Source organism: Dermacentor albipictus, chromosome 1 (genome assembly GCF_038994185.2).
Source record: "Dermacentor albipictus isolate Rhodes 1998 colony chromosome 1, USDA_Dalb.pri_finalv2, whole genome shotgun sequence".
NCBI classification, from domain to species: domain Eukaryota; kingdom Metazoa; phylum Arthropoda; class Arachnida; order Ixodida; family Ixodidae; genus Dermacentor; species Dermacentor albipictus.
In genome coordinates, this window is record NC_091821.1 from 251,026,016 (window position 1) to 251,050,617 (window position 24,602).

A 24,602-nucleotide genomic window follows, 5' to 3' on the forward strand; every position below is an offset into this window, starting at 1 on the left:
TGTCAGTGGGGCGTTCATAAAAGTAAGAACGTGCTGTAGGATGTGTAGGTCAGTGTGTAATGTCTAAACACCGGGATGGGGGTGGGTTCCGAATTCGCAAAGCTTTCCTTTCGTAAGTGCTATTTGCCATTGGTCGTCCACTTTCACTAATGATGTGTCCAGCATCAGGATTGGCTAGAATTTCCTCTCGTGAACTACTCTAACGTGAGAGCTCTGCGTGAATACGGGCCCTCAGCGTTCCTTAACTCAGTGCGATATGCAAGAAATCTTACGTCATTCAGCTGGGTAACTGGTAAAGATGGCTGTTCCTGCTAAGCCTTCCACCTGTCACTGTTGATCAGTGACTATGGTCTTCTGCCGATGAGCACGAGATCGTGGGTTCTTTTCGCTCATGTAGACGTAGGCGAAATGCAAAAATGCAGGCGTTCTTGGCTTTAGGTGCACGTTAAAGAACCCCATGTGGTCAAAATTAATCCGGAGCCCTCAGCTAAGGCGTCCTTCATCACCCTTGGTGCAGCGTCTGGACGTTGCACCCTAGAGTTTAATTTGTAAACCTTCTACTTAATTTCTAATTTCGCAGAGAAGTACAGCCGGTGCGTTCTGTTTGCGTTCAGTACACTTGCCCATTTCGTTCAGCACCGGTATTCATAAAAACGTTCTTACGCTGGAACTTTTCGTACGAGTGGATGCCAGCCATTTGATATGTTGTATTATTAGCGAAGCCGGCCAGCCTACGGTAAACAGCGCTTGCGAACGAAAACCTTCATGAATTCGGCCCCTGAAATAGGCGTCGTATACGGTCGATGCCATGACAAGTTTTCGCAATAAAAGCAGCGGTGGCTCCATCTGTGGCTGAACGCCTGAAGCCACTTCGCAGTCTGCCGTCTCAGTGGCGGCCGCTTCGCCCTGTAAGGATAGATGACGCCACATTTTCTCCGATTAGAACACCCTCCCCACTTTTGTTCTTGTGTCAATGAAATAAGAACAACATTCGGCATTCACTGTGACACTACAAAAGTAATAGCACGACAAATTTGTGTTGTTACGATAGTTTACGTGGGACAAAATTGAGTACTGTCTCGGCATGATGCAAATTACCAAGAAGCACACAAAGTAGTAGAAAAAAAGACAGTACATTTTTCCAAAAGAAGGTTATGTTGCACGATTTCTAACTGGGTGATCACTGCGGAAACAAGATGTGAAATATCTGTGTGCGTTGCGTCTGTTTACATGTCCGTAATTACGTTGCAGAGAGGTGGCCTGATATGCATATTTCGGCATGCATGCCTGCATATGCAAACGAGCTAGCTGGAACAACCGCTGTTTTCGGATCCCCGCGGTGCCTAAGTAGCCGCTGTATTGTTGTTATTGGGCTTTGCCAGACGATTGTGACTGTTCTAATCACCGCTCCTACTCCGCATTTGAATTAATGTTTTTATTGCAGCTAGTACAGTATGCGCATGACAAGCATGATTGATTGTCCATAACGTTGCTTCTAGAAATCGAAAGCGTGAATGAGCACATGACGTTACGTTCGCTGGTAAAGATGACGTAGCCCCTTCAGATGTGGCACAGGACCACGGGCGCTATATGGCAGCGGTGTTTAGGAAGCGCTTATGACATTTTCATTGCTGTCGGGATGTTTGTGTTCCGCTTGCTGCAGGCGTCGCTTCATTCCCCTCCGTGGGCCAGTGCTTCTGCGCCGCAAGTGCTTGGTTGTCGGGTCGGCTGTAAGCCAAATCACCTGATGTAGGTTACCAGGTCCAGTCGAGGGCGTTATCATGAAGATGGGACACCGATTCCGTACTTCGGCTTCGTCAGCCTGATGGCTCACGTCGGCTGCGCGCGCAAGACCTTTTAAGGCGTTTCTTGGCGCCGATATCATGGCCTGCTCGCACTGCGATAAGTGAGAGACTCCAACTTCGTTCGGCTGCTTGACAGGGTGACAGGTGGGCCTATATGCGTGCCAGCCCTGAAATCCACGTGAACGATGCCTGATAGTGAATAGTGAATGGCCTTATGGTGAGCGCGTCCCTTCTTCAGTCGACTATTTATGCGTCACTGCGCTATCGAAAAAAAAAGCATATGCCCTATAATTCCTGTATACAATAACCCCATATGACATATGGTAACATATGGGCTTTTATATGGTATCCGATGTATTTCATATGGGATTATGGATGCGGGAGTTATGAGGCATATATTTCTTACTTTTTTTTTTCTTTCTTTGGAAAGTGTGGGCATTTATGCGGAGCAACAATTTTAGCTCACTTCCAAGCCCCTGCTGCGTCGCTAACTTCGAATTCTCGCATGTCTGCAATGTCCCGTTCATGCTGGGAAATTTGCGGTCGGCGATCTTGCCGCCAACCGGAAAATCTACGTCGTGCCATGTCTGGGTGGGGGTGTCGAAGTATAGGTTATCGAAGTATAGGCATCCGGAAAACTAGACGGCGCGCATGACTCGTGTGGTGCCTGAGCGGGTGTCATGCGCTACAATTGGTGGTCGCTCAATAGGGCGAAGAATCAACAATAATGAGTAGACATAACGTAGATAACTGTAGTATACACAGTGATTACACGAGCGCACAAATCTGGAGTAGCGTGCCAGGCGATCGGCCAGGTTTACACCACCGGCTTCTCATGAAGTTAGCATTTCTCATAACATAAGAAATGACCACAGGAAAAACAACAGAGTAAAGCCCGAACGAGTCACATTTAGAGACAGCAAGAGGGACACCACTATCCTTTAACATGCATCTCGAGGTCTTGGATGGTTGCAACTCTGGAACATGCACTTCAGAGCTGCGCACTTTTCACCATGCACCAGAGAGCCCCTTCTCAGCATATACCACGGAATTCTGGCTTAATTGCGCGGGAAATATGGTTGTTCAGATGTGTTGCGCGCGTGGCTGCTATGTCTGTTACCATATGCTACCGTTGTATATGATTTGACAAAACTAGTCCTTTTTGTTTACCCGATTTACTCTTGCCTGCCTATGCCTCAGGCATTTCGCTGATTGACCGGAGTACTTCAAATAAGATACGACTGTACCTAAATTTCTTGCAGTTGTAGCTGCGATAGGCATTTATCAAATGCTGCGAATTCATTCTTCAGTTTGGTGGACGGGTTCCCTTTGCTGGTCAAGTTTGTTATAAAGTTGGACGAGTCGTCTGTAGTGCAAAGCGTCCACGAAGCTGCTGTGTATGCGCCGCTATTGCACCATAATTTAACACTCTAGCTTGATTGTTCCACCTGTAAAGTACTCTTCGGACAACGCCGAACAGTGCGGCCTGCTTCGTGGAAATGAAGCACTATTTCTAATTATTAGCGCACATTTATTACTTTTCTCTGACCCATGTTCGTTGTTTATCCGGGTTTGAGTTTTTAGCAAGAAATCCAAGCACACCGGCAATGTGAAGCTACCAGCTAGTTTGGTCCTCCTGTTTCGGCGTCATTTCTTTTCTCTTTCTTTTCTTTTTTTTAAATGATTGCTTTTACCAATGGCTGCAGCGAAAGTCTGAAATACGTTAATTTTTGTTTAGGGGCTTGGGCCCAGAAGTCACGAAATTTTTGCTCTATAGGTTCACATCAGTTTGAGCTTACTGCGCACGTCGTTGATAGAATCTACTAAAGCCAAGGCATGCTGCACTCACTACGAAGCTGCAACCTGACCGGACCTCCCTCGTTTGAATCGAGCATAGCCTTCAACCTTGGCTCCTGGAACAGGTCCATTGTGAGCGCGATCACGTATGAGGTGTCCCTGCTTCGCCTTTCAGCGCTGTGCTCGACGGAAACAGGTCTGCCGTGACTAATGCGGGATTCCAGCAGAGTATCCGGAAACTTGGAGCGCCTGAGAACCAGCGTTCTACTAATTGCGTCGGAGCACGTCTAGCGACTTTAACATGGCAGTCTCCGAATTACTATTCCTGCCGCAGAACATTCCTAATTAGTCCATCAAAAACCACCCATCAGCTACAACTGAAGCAGAGCATGAATGAGGGCACTCGTCTCTTCCACGTGCCACGGCTCCAGATTTACTCGTGTCTCAGACTGGGAATCACCAAACATGATATCAGTGTGCTAAGAAGTCGCTCTAGGGGAGGCCACCCGATAATTTCGCGATCGCTTTTGTGTCGCTTCGGGCGTCGTTCTTCTGGCCTCAACTTCGTGGAACGAGAGAATATTATAGCGGCGCATCTGGTACTAGGGTCACGTGACGTTTGGCACGAACGTTGAAGCCGTGCTACCTTTCAAACAGGAAGAAATGCAGCTATGCATAAAGGTTTGTTTAGGCGTGTGTCAAGATCGGTATGCAGTACTCATTGGTCATGCTCGCGTGTAAACGAAAAACGAACCCATGTTTTGGCCAGGCTTGTGCGACTAGGGTTTGTTGCACACTTTCGCATAAAGAGAGAGAGGACATGAGTCTTGGTGACACTTTCACGTGCACTAAGCTAGGTGTAGCATGTCTGCTCTCTCTCTCTTTCCTTCGCTCCCCACCCCCCTCCCTAGGCGTAGGGTAGCAAACTGTACTAAGTTTAATTACCCTCCCTGCTTTTCCCACCCTCTCTCTATCCCCCCCCTCTCTCTCTCTCTTTATCTCGCGCGCGTAAAGACGACACTTTGCCTTTTTTCAATTAACTTCCGGCTTCAAACACCGCGCATGCAGTCGCGTACCCGTTCGCCTTTCCAGTTTTTATTCTTTTTGCTTTATTTTTTTCCATTCTAAGAACGAATCCTCGTGTGCTTATAGTAGCTCCACGCACAAAACTAGGGTTGTTAGTGGGCAGGAGTGGCTACTTTCGTTGCACGCGGCAGTGAATCTTTCCACTCGGCTCTGGTTGTATCCGTCCTATGCTGGTGACGTGTGGGCCGCCGTGAATTATGCGCAGAAGATTGCAGAGAGCCCCATTGTGCGTGGCCGTTGATCCGGGTCGGTCCCGGTTGATTAGTTGCTCATTGTAGCCACCAATCTAGTAGGCTGGGCGCTTTGAAAATAAGGCAAGCGTGCTTTGATGTAGATCGCTTTGAACACCTCGATCATTTGATGACCACGGGCACTGAACAAAGCAGTGTCCTGTCGGCTGTTTTGCGCTGGATCCACCACCACTCATTCGCCCCGTCACCGCCATATACAAGGCGTGTTTCGCCAACGATTCTCTGCGATAACTGAAAACAGGCGATCCCAGACAACATGATAACTTTTGCTGAGCGAATTTCATAGCAGTGCAGGCCCCGCATTCATAAACAGCTCTTACATTAGAATTGATGCTGGACATCTTGTAAACGAAGACGACCTACCAATGGCAAAGAGCACTTACGAACGAAGAGCTTCGTGACTGACCACCTTCGCTAAGGTTATGCCCTACACCATGATTGGGTGTGATGTGCTCTTACGAAGAGTTCTAAGCGTAATACTTTCTTTGCGAATATCGGCCCATATAATTTGTGCAGTAATCGCCGATCCGGTCATAATTTACTATTTTACAGCGGAGCTGTTAATCTCTAGTTAATCGGGATTTTTCGTCGGCTCAGGCTCATCCAAAAACAATACCGTTACCTAGCGGCGGCGGCCATTTAGACAGACGTCAAACGGCAGTTTGAAAGGGACTTTGTCTTTTACTTTCCGCGTAACAGAAATATGTTTCCTCGTATATTCTAATCACAATCCGAAACTATCATGCCTGCAGCGTGTGTTCTCGTAAGTCGTACTTTACGATTATTCTGACGCAATTTACTTTGAAAAATTCAGTTAGTTCGATAAGGCACTTGCGCTTGCGTCTAGAAAAATTAGGATCTGTGCTTCCCTTCCGCACACGTACGTGCGCGCGTGACGTACGTGTGCACACAGTGTATCTGCCCTTAATGCGTGGGCGGTCTGCCCGTTCCATCTGTCGCACAGCGTGTGCTACGATCGTAATCGACATTACGGCAAACACTAAGATGGACGGACGGACGGACGGACGGACGGACGGACGGACGGACGGACGGACGGACGGACGGACACTAATGGATGGACGGACGGACAAACACTAATGGATGCACGGACGGACGGACGGACGGATGCTATGAGCATCCCCTTTGGAACGGGGTGGTTGGTTCCGCCACAAAGCTCTTGTTATTATATTGCTTAATGCCCTACCTATCTTAAAAAAACAAAATAAAGAAAAGAAAAACAACCCACGAATACTTCCTATAACCAAACTTTCAGGACCTCTATTGGAAACTTTGTTTTTATGTGCCTCCGTTGTTTGTCGCTTCCCTACTTTTCCTCCACCATCTTCCAATTGCATCTTCCATGCTTCTTCTTCCTTGTATCTCGCTTTATAAGTGGGTGTTCTAAGGCATCATCTCTCTTCGAAAAGTAATGAGCTTCTCGTTGAGTTATCATAAATTGTTTCTGCCCTGATTTCCTTTTTTCCTCTTAAGTAGTTACTCATGGCAGGTTTCTTTTCCATTTCCGCCACCCATGAGAATATCTCAGCCTCTCTGACTTCCCGCTTGACGTTCTCTGTCGCCATGTTGTTCACCATACCGGTCGCATACTTGCTGGTAAGCTTCCTAGTTCTTTTCCTCCGCTGTGAATCATTGTTTTTCCTGTACAAATACCTGAACACTCTCCCAGCCCATTTACTTTCTTCCATATTCCTCAGTATTTCTTCATAATCAATCTTACTGTGAGCTTCACTCACTTCAAAACTTGTCCAGCCCATGGGCCCTATAACGTAAAACTATTCCAATATGTTTCTATTCCAATCTCCTGATGTCAAATTTGCGTAACCACCAACGCAAGCACCGGGCAGTCACCCGCAGGGTTGTCTGAACAGACCAATCAAACGCCCTCCTCGTTCATAGGAAGTCACTTTTGTTTGCTTGAAAAACGAATAATATTGCCTACACTGATCGGCTTGTCGTATCTAATTGGCTGAGAAGAGGCGAGGAGAACGCTCAGGTGGAGAGGAATTCGATGGGGCCGAGACACTGCACTGAAAGTCGATAACCGGATGAAGAGGGTGGTGCTGGCGTCTACGATTGGTCGGTTTTCCCTTACTTAGCTTGCGGTGGCTGGTCGAAAATCGCGGCGGCATGCAACGGAAGCTCAAGAATGACGCTAAAACGGACTCTCAGCAAAGAAAAGTTGGCAGAATGAGGGGGTAAACGTGCCGAAAGTGTTCGAAAACGTTACACGGCCACGCAAGAAGTTTTATTATACGCAAATACACCCATGCTCTCCGGCAGGTGCGAGTAGCCAGCGTCTGAGCGATCGGCGGCAGCCATCTTTTATTCCTTTTGGAACGGGGCAGCCTGCGGCTATTCCGAAGAAAATTCAGTTTTTTTCGGCATATTAATGCATCTTTATCGCGTACATGTCATTTTGACGCGGTGAGTTCTTGCGGTTTTGTGACGTTGCGTGACAGGCAGGGGAAGTGGATGCAGCCCAAAACTTTTTACCAATAGCCGAAGGCTAATGGCGGAAAGGGGTCGAATCAGAAATAACTGTTTTTCTTTTTTCTGTCAAATCATGCATAATCAGTGTGTACACATCATATCAGATGGGAGGTATCGCGATTTTCGTGACGTCGAGTGACAGACATGTGAAGTGGGGGTGGTCGAAAAAGTTTTTGACCAATCGTGGAGGGCTGATAGCAGAATTGGAATAGAAAAGTTTGGAATAGTTTTACGTTATAGCGCCCCATATCACCCTGCACAGCTTCATTTGCAGTATTCCCGTGAGCGCCTAATGCGAGGCGTCCCACTGATCTTTGATTGCCATCGAGTCCTTATTGTACGCCTGATTTCAAGCAAACAACGGCATTTCCAAATTTAAGTCCTGGAACCGTTACACATTTCCGCTTACCCCGGAGCAGCTCGTACCTATTGTATCCCCATAGCTCTGTGTTTCATTAGGGCCGCATTTCTCTTCCCCTTTGGTGTTATTGTTTTTTCCCGTGTTGCCATATAGCTATTTCCTTCCTTTATCCATATACGAAGGTATTTATATTCTTTCACGCGAGGTACTTCCTGGCCCTGTACTGACATTGTCTGTTCGCTGTTTTCATTGAATACCATAACACCTGATTTCTTAACGCTAAATTTCAGACCTAAATTTTCGCCTTCCTGTCCACAAATATTATCCAGACGTTGCATATCACTTTGCTTGTTAGCTGTAGTAGGATACAACTTAAAAAAACAGCACTTTGGAACCAAGGCCGCGCCAGGTTGTTACTCCGCCAGCCAATCACAGAAGCAGACAAAAATCGTCGTCATGTGATCATCTCAAAATGGCGTCGTACTTGATACCTCCGGAGCCTCTGCTGTTTTTGAAGAGTATTTTCGTATTCGGAAGCGATGAGGTGTACAACAAACACAGACAAAGTGTATGGAGTCTGAGCATTTCACTCTTCAAAAGTCCGCGGTAGAGTTCATTTTACTGCTGACCCCATTTTACTCATGAAACTTCACTGCCAATTGAAGTGAAACTTGACAATAAATAGTTGCAGCGAAGGAAGCATTTTATTTCAGTGCAGTAAATAATTAGGCTTTCATCGTTCCGCTATAGTAGACGGGTGAAAACGAACAAGATTACGAGCTTATAATTTTATTTTTGTGGTTACCGCCTTAGTTAAGTAACAGGGAAAGTTTGAAGTACGAACTATTCGCAGCCTCGCGGAGGAACAGTGGCTGGCGGTTATGTGTTCGTGGTGGGGGCTTCACTGCAGACTTGAGTTGTATCCGACTATAGCAACACACTTTCGTCAGCATAAAACAAACCTGGAAGCTGCTGCTCTACTTCTGTGCCCGCCTGTTTGTATGAAAGACTAAACCCGATAATACTTCCCTCCAGCGCCCTTTCCATCCTCGCCATGTACATCATAAACAGCAGTGGGTACGATGGGGGCGAAATGCGAAAAACACCCGTGTACTTAGATTTAGGTGCACGTTAAAGAACCCCAGGTGTTACAAATTTCCGGACCCCCCACTAACACGTACCTCGTAATCATATCGTGGTTTTCGCACGTAAAACCCCATAATTTTTTTTAACAGCAGTTGGGATAAACGGCACTCCTATACCTCAGTCCCTTGTTGATATCAACTTTCTCCGCGCTCCTGATTTCCTTAATTCAACGCAAAGTCTAGGTGGCGGTACTGGATGGAATGATGGATGTTATGAGCGTCCCCTTCGGAACGAGGCGGTGGGTTGCGCTACCAAGCTCTTCTTATTTTATTGCCTAATGTCCTACTTATGTTAAAAAAGAAAACAAGAAAAGGAAAAAGAAAACCACGATCACTTCCCATAACCAATGTTTCTGCCCAAAACAGTATCGCTAGGTGGCGGTACTGTCCGAAAACAGTGCTAACGGCCGCGGCCACTCAGACAGATCCCAAATAGCAGCTGGAAAAGTATGGGATGAGCCCTCTAGACGGAGCGCACCTGCAGTTGGCGGCGTATAGATTGACGTCAATCGGCGCAACCCAATGGCGGGAGTCTCTTCAACTTCGCTAACGTTGGTTGCGCTTGTATAACGTCGGCAACAGCTTCGCTGTACATTCGCTTTCACAGGGTGGAATAGAGGTGGATTTTTCAACCATTAAACGTAAGCGAAGCTTTCCTTTGTGGCGTCTGACGGGCTTAGATGATCTTGTCGGTGGTGGTGATTGCATTCTGAATAGGAGGGTGCGAGCGGTGAGGAGAGGAAGAGGCGCGACGCCGGTTAGTTGCGATTGCATCATTAGTCCGCGGCGGCAGGACGCTAAAGCTTCGCTTACACCGAAGATCGCAGTGCGTGGTGCCTGCGTGATGCTTTTAATGATGACTTTAAGGGGCATGTCAGAACTGCAAAACTGAAGTAAACCAGCACTCAAAGTAGAATCATTTGGTAGAAACACTGTGGCTTGCTCCAGATTCGAGGGTTGTGGACTCAGTCAGCAGCAAAATGCATCGCTATCCCCGCTAAGTTGAACTTTAACAGCAATGCATCTCACGCCGCATTGGCCCGCGGTCGGGCTTCCGTCGCTAGCGATCGGCGTGATAACGAGACGATCGCCGCGGCAAAAACCAATCACAAAAGCCACATTTCTTTCTCTTTTCGCGCAGGTTTCCACTCAGCAGATTGTTGAAAAAGGTTGTAGAATGGAATGGATATAACCAACCTCTTAAATAAAAATTGCCTACTAGGCCCGCTTCGTGCAAACACTGGAGTAGTCATTAATGATATGCGTTGTCCATTACACATCGTTTCTATATCGTAAGGTTGGTGAGTTCTGAACAGCCAGTAGCACCTTTCCAAGAGAGAGAGTGATAGAAAAAGGGAAAAGTAGGGAGCTTAGCCGTGGACGTACCCGGTTAGCTACCCTGCACTTCGGTAGAGGGAAGGGAGATCAATAGGTAATATGCCCCGCAGGGGCGTCTGCGCAAGCAGGCGTTTGGTGTGTTGCGCCACCACGTACCCGAGCACACGAGGGTTGGACCCTCCCGCGTGTAGCCGTGTGCGGCTTAGCCGTGTCCGGGGAAAGGGGGATCCTGGGGGTTGAGCCGATGCCGGGTGTTTGGACCTTTAAGGCCCCCCGGCGGAGGCAACACACCCCTTTGGCCTCTGCTTCACGTAGACGGCACCCCCGGACTGACCCACCCGGAGGAAATCGATAGTCGCCTTTTCCTGTCTCTCTCTTCTCAAACCTTCCTCTTTATCTCTTACTTTACATCTTTCCTGTCTTCTTCTCTCTTCCATTTACTTCCTTTCTCTACGGCGGCAAGGGTTAACCTTGTGTGGATATCCTACCTTGGGTACACCATATTTGGTTATAGTGACGGCGTACGGCTGGCGTCGTGCAGGCTTGGACACAAGCCCTGCCGCGTCCCCTCGTTGGGCTCCGTGGTGGGCGGTCGGCGCTGTTGCCGAACACACACACTTTCCTATGGCAGCTCAAATCTCTGTTGTCCATGATCGGCGTCTCAAAAGATGCCGCACCGAAGTACCGTTTCAATTCTCCTTTCGAAGCAACGCTCCATCCTTCCCCAAATACTATGTAGTCCACAGTGAAAGTAACACGCCTATTAGAAAGCTTTCTCCATTCCTGGTCGCCAAATGCCTGAAAGATAAAATCGGACAGACATACAAAGCCTCCAAAATGTCTAGTGGGGACCTCCTCCTAGAATTGAATAGTAAAGATCAAGCAGATAAGCTGTCTGAACTTACCAGTATTGGCGAGGCGACAGTGACTGTTTCAGCCCACAGAACACTCAATACAAGTAGGGGAGTAATATCTGAAGAAGATTTTATTGGATTAAGCGACGAGGAACTGCTGGAAGGTTTCCAGGAACAAAATGTTACCAAGGTACAGAGAATAGTAATCCGCAGAAACGACCAAGAAATCCCCACCAAACACGTTATACTCACCTTCGGAACAAGCGTAATGCCTACTTCACTCGATGCAGGTTATGTCAAAGTCAATGTAAGACCATATATTCCAAATCCCAGACGATGTTTTAAGTGCCAAAGATTTGGACATGCTTCACATGCATGCCGAGGGCAAACAACTTGTGCTAAATGCAGCTCTAACGACCACCAATCAGAGAATTGCACCTCTTCGCCACATTGTGTTAACTGCAAGGGAGATCATCCAGCTTATTCGCGGTCCTGCCCTTGCTGGAAAAAAGAAAAAGAAGTCATTGCCCTAACTGCAAAAGAAAAAATTTCGTTCTTTGAAGCCCGAAAGCGGCTATCGTATCTTCCGCGAAGAAGTTATGCCGATGTGGCGCAGGCGGGGGCAGCGTCACAGAGGCCTCCGGAGTCCTCCGAGCCCACGCGCAGTGGTGCCGAAGTGCCTCCTCCCGCCCCCGTGGTGGAAGCAGTCAGTACTGCTCCACCCTCTTCGGCGGCCCTGCAGACACCAGTCCCGCAGGGCCCTAAAATCAAACGAACTCCAAGGCCCGAGGCGCGTGTCTCGGCGCCTAACTCTCGGTCCTCCAGCGCCTCAGAGAGAGCGATGGAGGTCGACACAAAAACCCCGGTGTCATCGACACCGAAGGACAAGCGCTCTCTAGAGCGCGGTAAGAGGGACAAAATCCCAGTAACCACTCAAATTAAGAAAGCGATAACCTAAAGGTTATCGCTCATTTGTATTAGCCTTTTTATCCATGTCACCTATAACCCCACCTCTTAGTTTTCATAGTGCCATTTCTTACCCTTCAATTCCAAGATGGCTTTTATTATCCATTAGAACTGTAGAGGCCTTTTACATAACTTAGGTGACATCAAAGACTTGTTAAGTAACTTCTCTCCTGTGGCCTTGTGCTTACAAGAAACAAACTTAGGCGAAAAGCATAAAAACATTTTAAAAGGATTCACCGTTGTACGGCGCGATCGTACTCAGGCGAACCGGCTTTCGGGTGGCGTAGCTATAGTTCTACGGAACGGCATTGCAGCTAGAGAAGTTTCCATTAATACTCACTTGGAAGCCATTGCTGTCACGGTTTTAGCACATAAAACCATTACCATTTCTTCAATGTACATTCCACCACATTCCCATTTTACTGTAGCAGATATGGAGTTGGTATTAAACCAGCTACCCAAACCTTTTTTAATAGCAGGTGATTTTAACGCTCATAACATCTTATGGGGTAGCAAAACAACTGACACCAGGGGACAAACACTTGAAGATTTTATCCTGACTAACGAAATATGCCTTTTAAACACTGGTGCGCCAACCTACTGCTCCCCAAGCACAGGAGCTATGAGCTGCCTTGATCTGGTGCTGTGCACTCCATCTCTGTGGATCGATTTTAAATGGAGTGTTATTAACAATCCTTATGGTAGTGATCATATGCCCGGCATTATTAAAAACACATCTCCTTTCCCTACAGTCCCACTAAGACCACCCCGTTGGAAACTCCATCTAGCAGACTGGCCTCTCTTCAGCGAGAAGGCCAGTCTTGACCACATATCAGATCAACAAACAATAGACGAAATGAATGAAAATATTATTGCCTCCATACTTGCTGCAGCAGAACAGACGATCCCGCAGTCCTCCGGCTTCTTAAGGAAAAAACTAAAACCCTGGTGGACCAATGAGTGCACTCAAACTAAAAAAGCACAAAACAAAGCATGGGGTATCTTTCGGCGATATCCAACATGTGATAACCTCCTGAATTTCAAAAAAGCAAAGGCGAAAGCCAGGTACACGCGTAGGCAAGCCGAAAGACAGTCCTGGCAAACCTATGTATCCGCCATCAATAGCTCAATAACATCCAAAAGAATGTGGGATCAACTTCGAAAGTTTAGAAGCGAGTACGCTCCTTATACAATCCCCATACTCTCACCTCCAGGTACACAGACGAATTTAAAAGAACAAGCAGACATATTAGGGCAGCATTTCCATAACATATCAAGCTCACTAAACTACTCCACTGAATTTCAAAAGTACAAACAATCAGCAGAAAAACAAAAGCTTCCGACAGCAGGAAGTTCCGAGAAAACATATAATGCCCCCCTAACACTTTCCGAAATTAACAGAGTACTCACTACTGGCAAAAAAACAGCGCCAGGTCCGGACAGAATACATTACACAATGCTCGCACACCTATCTTCAAAAGCAGTTAAGACATTGCTCCGCTTTTTTAACATAATCTGGGAAACAGGAAAAATGCCGAATGCGTGGAAAAAAGCCATTATAATCCCTTTCCTGAAAGCTGGAAAGCATCCTACAACAGCTACCAGCTACCGACCTATAGCACTCACAAGCTGTCTCGCCAAGTCATATGAATCCATTATAAACATCAGATTGACGTACGTCCTCGAAACTGAGAACCTGCTCGATAATCATCAGTGTGGGTACAAGAAAGGCTGCTCCACAACAGATCATCTAGTTCGGTTAGAACACGAGATACGTGCGGCCTTTCTACAAAAACAATATTGTCTCACCGTTTTCTTTGATCTTGAAAAAGCGTACGACACAACATGGAGGTTCGGTATTTTAAGGGATTTAGCGGATTTAGGGATCCGCGGCAGAATGCTTAAATGTCTAGCTGATTTCATGTCCGATCGAACATTCCAGGTGCGTTTAGGAACGGTGCTGTCCAGCGTATTTATTCAGGAAAACGGAGTACCTCAGGGATGCGTATTGAGCACAACATTGTTTGTGGTGAAAATGAACTCGCTCAATAATGTAATTCCATCTTCTATAATGCATTCACTATATGTGGATGATCTTCAAATTGCATGTCGTGCATCGAACATGGCAACCTGCGAACGACAAATTCAAATTACACTAAATAAACTAACGCAGTGGGCATCTGAAAACGGCTTTCGCTTCTCAAGTGAAAAAACGATTAGTGTTGTCTTTACACAAAAAAGAGGCCTACAACCAGATCCTATCCTTAAACTACAGGATGCCACACTACCCGTGAAACAAGAACACAAGTTTCTGGGTGTTCTGTTTGATAAAAAGTTGAACTTTCTCGAACACATCAATAGTATTAAAATCAAAGCGAACAATGCGCTTAACATTCTAAAAATCCTCTCCCGGAAACGGTGGGGCTCTGACCGTAAATGCCTGCTACACATCTACCGCACTTTGGTGCGCAGCATATTGGACTACGGTAGCATTACATATGGTTCAGCCAGACTATCTTACGTCCGACGACTTGACCCAGTCCACAACTTAGGACTACGACTAGCATGCGGTGCTTACAGAACATCACCTATACAGAGCTTACATGTTGAATGTAATGAACCTCCTTTACAGCATCGCAGAGCGCTACTAACTTTTTCCTACATACTCAGAATCCGATCCTCACCACAACACATATGCTACGACATCGTCACAAAGTGCAGCTCACGCTTACATTACACAAATAAACCAAACATGATTAGGCCGCTTATCTTGCGATACGAGGAATACTGTCGGGATTATGACATCCCCCGGGAAGTCCTCCAGGTTGCCAGAAAGCCAGAACGTTTACCCCCGTGGTGTGATTTCACAGCGTTATGTGATTGGACACTAACACATCTAAAGAAAAGAGACACACCACATCAACACATTATACAAGAATTCCGTTCTCTTCAAGACAAGTACATTAACTACATAGAATTTTATACTGATGGCTCTAAAACAGAAAAACACGTGGGTGTAGGGGCTGTAACAGAAAATTGGGAAACATGTATTCGATTACCTCAGCATGCCTCTGTCTACACAGCCGAAATGTACGCGATATGGACGGTAGTTCAAAAGATCATTGCTGACAAACTTGAAAACACTGTCATATACACAGATTCATTAAGTGTACTGAAGGCTCTACACATGAAATCCCAAAGTGAACCGTTGTTAGGCGATATTTTGAATGCATTAACGTCAAACAAATATGGCAGATCAATTAAGTTATGCTGGGTACCAAGCCATGTTGGAATATTGGGTAACGAAGCGGCGGATAGATGCGCATCAATGGCAGCATACAAAAACATTCAAAATACAGCACTTCCATATAAAGACAGTGTCAATGCGATTCGGAAGGCCTTGACGTCAAAATGGCAACGCGATTGGGACACTTGTTTAAGCAACAAACTTCATCTAATCAAACCTGTCATTGGAGAGTGGAAATCATGCAGTCACCAGCAACGATTCTACGAGGTGATCTTGTGTCGAATTCGCATTGGACACACACATCTGACGCACAATTTCCTCCTCCGAAAAGAAAACCCGCCAACTTGCGAAAAATGTAATGAAGCTCTTACAGTCATTCACATCTTAATAACATGTCCACACATCGATGCACTGAGACGGAAGTTTTTACACAGCCTGTATAATTTGCACATTCCATTACACCCTGCCCTATTCCTAGCAGATGACCCCCTAGTGCCATTTCCTAACCTTTTCGACTTTTTAGAAAAAACAGGTTATTTACACCAACTATAATGTCATGCAGGTTTACCTGCCCTAATGTTCCGTATTATTTTGTCTTGTGACTGGCGCAGCATGGCCTTAGTTGCCTTTGTGCCACTAAACCCAAACTAACTAACTAACAATAGGTAATATGCATATTCGCAGAAACGTCTTACGCTAGAACTGTTCGTCAAAAAATGTCAACCAATTCTGATACTGGACTTATTTTTAGCGAATGCGGCCGTCCATTGGCAGGGAGCACTTGCGAACGAAAAGCTTTATGAATTTGTCCCCTCTTGCAAACGAGGGTGTAGCCTGGAACATGGCATGTGTCGGGCTCAAGAAGGTATTGGTCTTGGGTTAAGCGCCACATCAGTGCATGGTCACGCAGTGTCCCCTAAGTACGGTTGTCTCAGTTGGTGGAACAGGCTTAAAATTTGAAGGACGCTTAAGCTTCGCCTTCAAGAGTCGAACGCGATAGATTTCAATGGTCCCTGACTGCTTGTTACGCTTCCCGGCAACCGCAGCTTTCTTGCGGATGCGTGGAGCCGAGCTCGAGGGTGTAGTTGCAAGGAACCGAGCAGGCCGCGCCGCTCGGAAAACGGGTTTGTGTTTGAGTTTCCGCGGAGCAGAATTAGGTTTTCTGGTATATTCAAATTAAACTACGACACTATCATGTCTGTCAATTGTGGTTAGGTCATACTTTACAATCTTGCTGGCGTATTTTACTTTGAGGAAATAATTTAGTTCAATCACGCACCCGCGCCACGCGGAGGGCCTGCGTGGTTGTGGTTCGGAATGATGTTTCGCCCAAGCCACGTCCGACGCCCACATCGGAATGTTTGCGATACGGGCCCCTTAACGCTCTCCCGTTAACACGTCGGCGAAGCTTGATTGTTAAAAATGATCGTCGTGTAATATGACTGTCGCATTTCTGGCAGAACCTTTGTAGAAATAGAGATGCAGCGTCGCGACATCCGGAGTGTAGCGTCTTTTATTAATTAGAGCGAATTTTTCTTTGCCTCGCCCACCACGGTTTCGCGGCGATTGGTCGATCGGTCGGTATCTCGCCGGATATGTTTGCTGATATATACATATGTAAAGTTCCGCAGGCGTGCATACGAGGGGGCCGGCACAGCCCCCCTCCGCCGTGTTGGCTGAGCATGGGAGCAAACTCTGTGAAGGCAGGAAACGTGACACGTGTCTTAAGGGGCACCGAAGAGGTGCGAAGAGGGCGGCACACGTCATGCGAACAGGGACGAATTAGTAAGCCACTGCTGGCGCACAGGGGACACCCGCGATTTCGCAAACGCTGTTTCTAGGTCGTTAACGAAGCTGCGGCTCCCAAAAATTGCCCCAATAGGCAGACATCTGGGCCGCTATCTTGTACACGTTCGAAAAGCCGACGTTCGGTTTCGCCTCGCGCGATTGTCCAGGCTGCGCCGTTATCGCGGCCTAGACCAATCTAATCCAATCGCGTGAGGCGAAATCGAACGTCGGCTTTTCGAACGTGTACAAGATAGCGGCCCTCTTTTTACCTATCTGCCTGCAACAGAAACCAACCCTCGGCGCCGCGGCCCGGGCATTCTATCACTGGGCGATCTCCGCGCAAACAGCCGATGGCTACAAGACAAATATCTGTGATGCCGGTGACGAACTGGACGAACAAACTGGCCAGGCTGTTTCGACGTCATTTGGCGAGAAGATCCGCGTGCCTGGTGATAACCCATCCTTACCATTGGCCACTAACGACCTAGAGAAGCAATTCAGGCAAGCATGTGGTCCATCCAACTGCGCCTAAGCAGCTATCCTCAAACAGAAGGCAATGATCACAAACGCAGTTTTTGTGCACAATGGCTTGCTAAGGTTAGTTGGCTTGAGCACAGCCCAGAAAAAGACGCCGCGCTTTGCTTTTGTTACCGGACATTCCCGTCGGGAGGTGGTGTTTCGAAGACGCTTCAGGACCCTCATTTATATCAATTGGATTTCACCTTGAACGAACGTGAGGAAAGTGTTCAACTAGCATGAATAATCTGAGGGCCATGTGAATAGTATCTTGTTGAATAGTTGCGAAACAAATAAGTCAGTAGCGTTTTTTTCTGGATGAGGGCCTTGCTCGATGAGAGTCCCAAGCAGAGCAAAGACGCCAGCAAAATCTCGATATTCTAAAGCGCATATTGACCTCGTGGTCCAGCTCCCGAAAGGAGGAAGGCCATTCAGAGGGCATGCTGTAAGGAAGGAAGATGTAGAGCAGGGCCCCTTTCAAAAATTATCAATCTGCTGAAGAAGCATGACCCAATTTCGCGCTATCATTTAGAGTCGGGGTCGAAGAGCGCTTCGTATACACGAGTTACAGAATGAAAAAAAAAATCTTACAATCGCTGCACAGTGCACACATCCATGTTTAGTCAATTATCCACGGATTCAAGTGAAACAAATTTCACATATTTGCGAAGAGCTCAGTGACTGCGTCCATTGTGAGCAGCTGTCTGTTGTTACCAGGTACTTTTGGGTGGTTATAAACAGGCCAGTTGAGGCGTTTATGGGTCTTGAAATGCTCACAAACATGTACAGCGAGTGAGTCTTCGCCAAATTGCAAGCTGTTGTCGCTGGCATCGATGTTATCTGGAGTTCTGTGAGCGCAGTCTGCTTTGACGAGGCTTCTGTACCCAACTCTGGTAACGTATCTGGAGTCCAAGCGAAGTGCAAAGAACAGAATGGCATGCTTGTATACGTTCACTGTTATACCCACTAGTTATACATTGTATTCATCGATGGATATGTTTGTCGCGAGCAGAGGACAAATTGTTGTTCGATTTTTTTTATCACTGTGCAACTTGCCTACAACTTCTTTGAAAGTATTGTGAACCACACATTTTTTAAAAGTATTTGATATGCTTTCGTCACAGAGCTCAGAACTCCGAAGTCTTTGTCCACGACTAGGTGGGCATGCCGCGCGAAAGCTGTGAAGGCCGTTCGTTAGAACTACGCAGAGCTGCCGAGTGCGCTGTTAGAGATTGGGAACTCAATGAGGCACCCGGACACGGGGGCAAAACTCAAGGAACTTATTTCGAGTTCATAAACTTCTGTTCTTTTTTTTTCTGTTGGTCGCTCACTTTGTTATGCGGGTTATTCTGAAGGTCCTTCGGGCTCTTCAGGGGCCCAATACTCAGCACACAACTGCCGTTAATGCTGCAAGACATCTCCAAGACACACTGGAGAAATGAGGCACGATATATAACAGTTTATTAAACGTTGTTTTCAGAAGCTTGCTCTATTTGCGAGACAAATGACACTGAAATTCCTGAAGTCCGAAAAAGAAAATTATTGAATAGAAACGACGCAAATTGGACAAATGAATATTTCTGTGTGACGAAACAGGAGTAGTATCGTGTGGCCGTTTTCTTTCCGATGCTTGATGCCTTTATCCAGAAGGTCGAGGAAATGTTCACACAAGAGAGTTTTGATCTTGCGTGTACCCATGCAGAGCCCTCCTTAGTCTCTCAGTGATTGATGAACAGATAACAAGTGTACGATGACAACTTACGCGCTGAAATTGGCCTCCTGAGATTTCGGATCACAGGGGAACAATGTTAGTATTACCGTCTATGGCCTGCTTGGCTCGCACAGAGAAAACGGTTCGGACACAGCGGTATCGTCGCGTGTTTCAGCTGCTTTCTTCTCTATTTTCTTTTTTTTTTCTATGTGGAAGCGTCAAATGGCCTATTTAGCGAAAAAGCCTCGCGTCTGTCGTCTGTAGCACCGAAACGGCACCTAAATTCCCATTGGCTGCGACGCCACGTCACGAGCGCGCCTCGACGGACTTTCCATTAACTGCGACGCCACAGCAATTGAAGGCATCCGTCTTAATTTGGGTTTGCTGTTGGCCACAGCTTGTGAAACATTGCGTGACGTTTAAGCTGTGTGACCTGTGCTCTGCATAAACATAACCATTGCATGAGATTACACGTTGCATAGAATGAAAGCAAAGATAATTGTACGCATCTCATTCAGTTTTATAGCATTTTTAACTGCTTCACTAAAAGTTGGCTTCACATACGTTTATGTGCGTTACTTTTGCATAATTGTTTGCTTGTTTTCGCTGATTACCAAGCACCGAAGTGGTGTTCAGTTGTGTGGGCTGTTGAAGCGTTCCAATAAGTGCGAGGTAAGGAGGAGCCGTAATTGCACTCATGGCGTGTCTGTTGATTGCTTCAAGTTTGGCCCACTGCTTTCGCAGTCAGTCAGTGGAATTTCGCATGACGTACCGTAGTGCGCGACTGCAAGGCGGAGTGAACGAGGCAGCGAGCTACCTCAGCGCAAGTCCCGCCACTTCATGGGTCAGTCTTGCGAATCAAGTGACCAATTTCAATGAGTATTTTGGCAATATGCTTAAGTAGTTTGTCTCTCTATAGAGCCGGTCCGATGAGCTTCATCTGTCACCCTGTCGCTCCCGCTGCGATCAAGCTCTGACCTATGCTGCTCAACGCTTTTACAAATTCTCAGCCGTTCTGATGTGGAAGGCCTTAAGCCGTCGCGTGCAACCGCTGCACACGTGAAGAAAGCACCGTTGCCCTCGCTTCGACCTTCCATCGCCTTTCTTTTTAGGCCATGCTAAGCTGCCCAGAGGTCATTCCTGGAAATGAAGCTGCCGAGACCGTGGTTTCACGGCAGAAAACTGCCAATACACTTCTGCTGTGTCTAAACTAGACAGGCCTGAATGACTGCCCATTGTCACGGTCTCGTGCGTGCGCTGAATGTGCACACTTTCCATTGCCGCCGCATCTATTTTTTCCCACCTCCAGCGGATCTTTGTGTGCAGCAGACAGCGAACCGGACGTAAGTTTGCCTAAAATCCGTGGCTTTCGCTTTTCCACTATCTCCCAAACGTTTCTCAGTCGCTTACAAATTTTAGCTGCAAAGTACGCAACTGTTGTCTCGAGGTGACGCCACAATTATCCACCTGGAGTATTAATAGATGGTAAAAGCCACTGAAAGCGGTTTATTGCAACATTGGACGGTTCGTCTTCACCGGGAGCGTCGATGAGCACGTGGAAGTTACTTCTTCACGTACTTTCGTCATCTGTATATAATAAAGAGAGAGCTGTATGACGATAGCGTCGGCATTGATTAGTTATTTGATGTGGGGGAGCCGGCTTATCAAGAAACTTTTATTCCGCCTTGCTGACTCGCTGATTAGTTCAGCATTATGACTTACACGCTTTGGTCAATGCGTCATATTGAATTTATGTAAGTTTCTATCAGATGCCGCCCTGTATACTCCGAGGGACAACATTTCCCATTTAAAGCCACATTTTACACATTTTACTTCAAAGTACACGCTTGCCGGAGGCACGTTATATCTGCTACTTTAGGTTTGTTCCACATTCATGATAAGTATCTTATACTCTTCTTTTAAAATACAATTTAATTCATGTATTCGCGTGCAACACTGACCATATTAATCGGTAGGCCCCCGCAACACGGTGTCTTTCATAGCCCGTACGTTGCTTTGGAAAGTTAAACCTTTTGTATTATTATTACTATTATCATTATTATTCCGCCAATTTCTCGTCCGTTTCTGCCCTGAAAAGCAATATTTCGTGGGCGTGCTCCGGCGAAAAGTATCTGGCCCCTCTGAATGCTCCATCTCTTGCGGTTGGCATTTCAAAGTTTGTTTTGTTCGCCACTGATTTCTTGTGCGTTGTTGTTTCCACTCTCCGCGATCCTGTCTCGCTTGTGCACATTATAAGTACCTATTTGTGTAAGGAACGTATGTTCTTAAAGTAGCTAAGGGCATACCTGTCGATTTGACTCATAGAAATGTGACAAGGCAAACCCATCAAGCTAGATCAACGGCACTTGGTGAATGTTAATGTTCGGCCATGAACCAGCGCCTATCGAGGTGGGGACGGAGGTTGCCACCAAAGATGAAAGCGGGGCGCAATGGAAGCATCTAGCATAACTAAAAAGAAAGTTTATCGCTCATTTTTTTTTTCGCATAAATTTTTGTATAGACTCCTTTTCGTGGAGCCTTCCTACTTTCGAGCCGTTTTACGAGTTCTATCGGGCACTGTCCACTGTGATAGTAGAACTTCTCCAATAAAAGGCGTCAAGTCAACAACTTTTGACACCCTTTTATACGTGACGTTTTTTACATAATTTTTTAGGCAGGTATCGGGGATACGGTGTGAACAGCATGAGGAAGCCCCAGGCGGGACGTGAGGGGACTCAGATGTGTAGCTTTCCACCTACGTTGGCGATTTTCTCTCTTTTCTTTTTTGGGGCAAGCGTATAAGGGTGACGTGTAGTGGCTGACTAGTTCAAGTATGCGCGCAATTTCTGCTAGTAAACATACACGCTGACAATCGCATACTTGAGTGCGGCCAGATCGTTGCAGCCTGTTGCAGTGGCAAATTTGCAAATATATCCGGGACGTGTGATGAATGCGACATGAAATATGGATGAAGCATTTTAACTTTTAGGAAGAATGGCGTTTTACTTAAAGAAGCGAGGCATGTCCTGTATTTGACTGACACGAAGCAAACTTATATTTACTATCCTTGGCTACGTGGTCCAGTCATGTGTTCGACGACGGCTGCTAACAACAGGAAGTCTTCATTTCATTTCCATGCAGTAGTGCATCCTTCTCTTTATGTTTGTTGCTTGAGTTTACACTGATAGGCACATGAGGCTTCCTCTCTGTATGTATACTGTCGCTTGAGATTGGTAACCTGCATACATGCGCGCTTTGCGTATATGACAGCCGTGCTCCGCCCGCATCTCCCTTAGAATTCTTATAGCAGGGATTCATTTCACGCGCCTTCGGTGAAAATTTCTTTTCCCCTCAGCTGATAGGCGCATCTTCGCTCATAAATAAGATATTCACTGCTGGCTTCACTCGATTCCCACGAACCGCTCTTCGGAAATGTGGCGAAATGTGGTAATCGTGTACTCAATATAACAGGAAAAGAGAGCTGCAAATCAACACATTTTTTTTCCTCTGCATAATTCGGTAGGAGTAATTTTCACTCATTGTAGTCGTTTCAATCGCGGAGTTGAGGCTTGTTGTTTTTTGAAGCTACTACTTTTTTCGTAATCTGGTCTACATACTTCATTAACGAACTTAACAGCCCGCGCGACGTTTCCTCTCCTCCCCGTTTAAAGCGCAGCTCTTATGCGCCCGTTCCTGCGTTTAGCATCGGTGTCTTCGCCGTAACCGAGCGAACGAGCACAGCGAACGAGCACAGCGAAGGATGAAAGAGCGAACGCGGAGCGCAACGGGAGATGAAAGACGGGGATAGCGAGGAGAGCGCGAAGAGGAAAGAGTAGGACGAGGGTATGGCGAGAGCGTGAGAAGAAAAGCTTAGTGCCGCGCAGGACGGGCTCTGCGGTGACGACCGCTAGGGGATGGCGCCACAGTAGCGCGCCGTCGTCTGTTCACCGATGGCATGCGGCGAGCGTGTCCACCGATACCATATATGGAAACAAAGCGCTGCATGAGCGGAGGTCTGTCTGCGGCGGCTGCTGTGAATCGCACCCACGCGCTGCCTCTCGCAATCTTCTGATTAGTGAGGCAGTCGCGCCACACTTCACTCCATTCGCAGTGTGCCGCGCGAGACAGATTGTCCGCGCCAGCCAATATATCGCGAAATGAAAACACGTGTACAGCTGCGCTCAAATTTCGCATTAGGGAGTATCGTAATCGTCGGTTAATTTTTCTTTAAATTATATCTCTCTGTGTGTAGGAGAGGTTCGCATTATGGTTGATGGCAGTTACTCCTCGCTCAGTCAAACTATAGATATTAAAGTCAGGATGGCTCACACTTACAAACAAGGCGAAATATTTAAATAAATTGTAAATAAAAGTCGGAATGCGCTAACACTTACAATATTTTTCAGTGCTCTTTCTTCAAATGTGCGAATGTTCAAGGTGCTAGACTCGTAGTACATAACACGGTGCTTACGTTAGTAATCGCTGAAACCATAATAATTCTATAGCGCTTGTACAATCACCCTAAAATTCAATTACCCCCTCTGAGTCAGCCTAGGCGCGCTTATCGCCAGCTTATATCGCTTGAAGGCGAACCACTCTGTGCATCAGCCAGTGCAGATAACATAGTGTCGTTGCGCCTTCACATCACGACTACGATTTTCCTCTGGTAAAGCTGACGCCAGCGGCGCTGTCTTCTCCGCGAATAGCTATGCCAGCTTGGCTACGGTATCCGGCTGCGGGAGTGTAATGTAGCCCTCGGTGCGACCGGTTCGCCTGGCGCGTCTCGTTACACAGTCATTCTTGGTTGCGAGTTGTCGCCAGATGTCGTCGGCGTCTCGTGTAACGAATTCGATCCGTTACATCAGCTCGAATCCCTGGCATCCCTTTGTTCTTTCTTTCCTTATGTTGCCGTACAAAGCTTCAGGCATCCCTGCGGACTCGAGACAGTGCTGCTCGTATGAGAAATATGTGCGTCCTGGTCGCGGCATTTGTCTCGTGAATGGGAAGTACGTATTTGAGCAGATATAATATGTAACGAAACGTCTTGAATGGAGACAAATTACCGATGATGCACCTCGTTTCAAGCTTGCAGCTTTTTTTTTTTTTTCGCGCCACCGAGTCTCGAAGCGATGGTGTAACGAATTGTTCTTTTATTTTCTTGCTCGCTGGTGGCATGCAACTGCAGTCGGTAGGCGCGCAGCTCAGATGGTTAGCTTGTTCCGGTAT

General features: G+C 46.8%; 1 protein-coding gene across 1 annotated transcript in view; it reads left to right on the forward strand.

Annotated features, from left to right (window-relative positions):
* Positions 1 to 24,602, forward strand: part of LOC135900843 (uncharacterized) — a 715,897-nt gene that overhangs the window by 593,261 nt on the left and 98,034 nt on the right. The window lies entirely within an intron of this gene.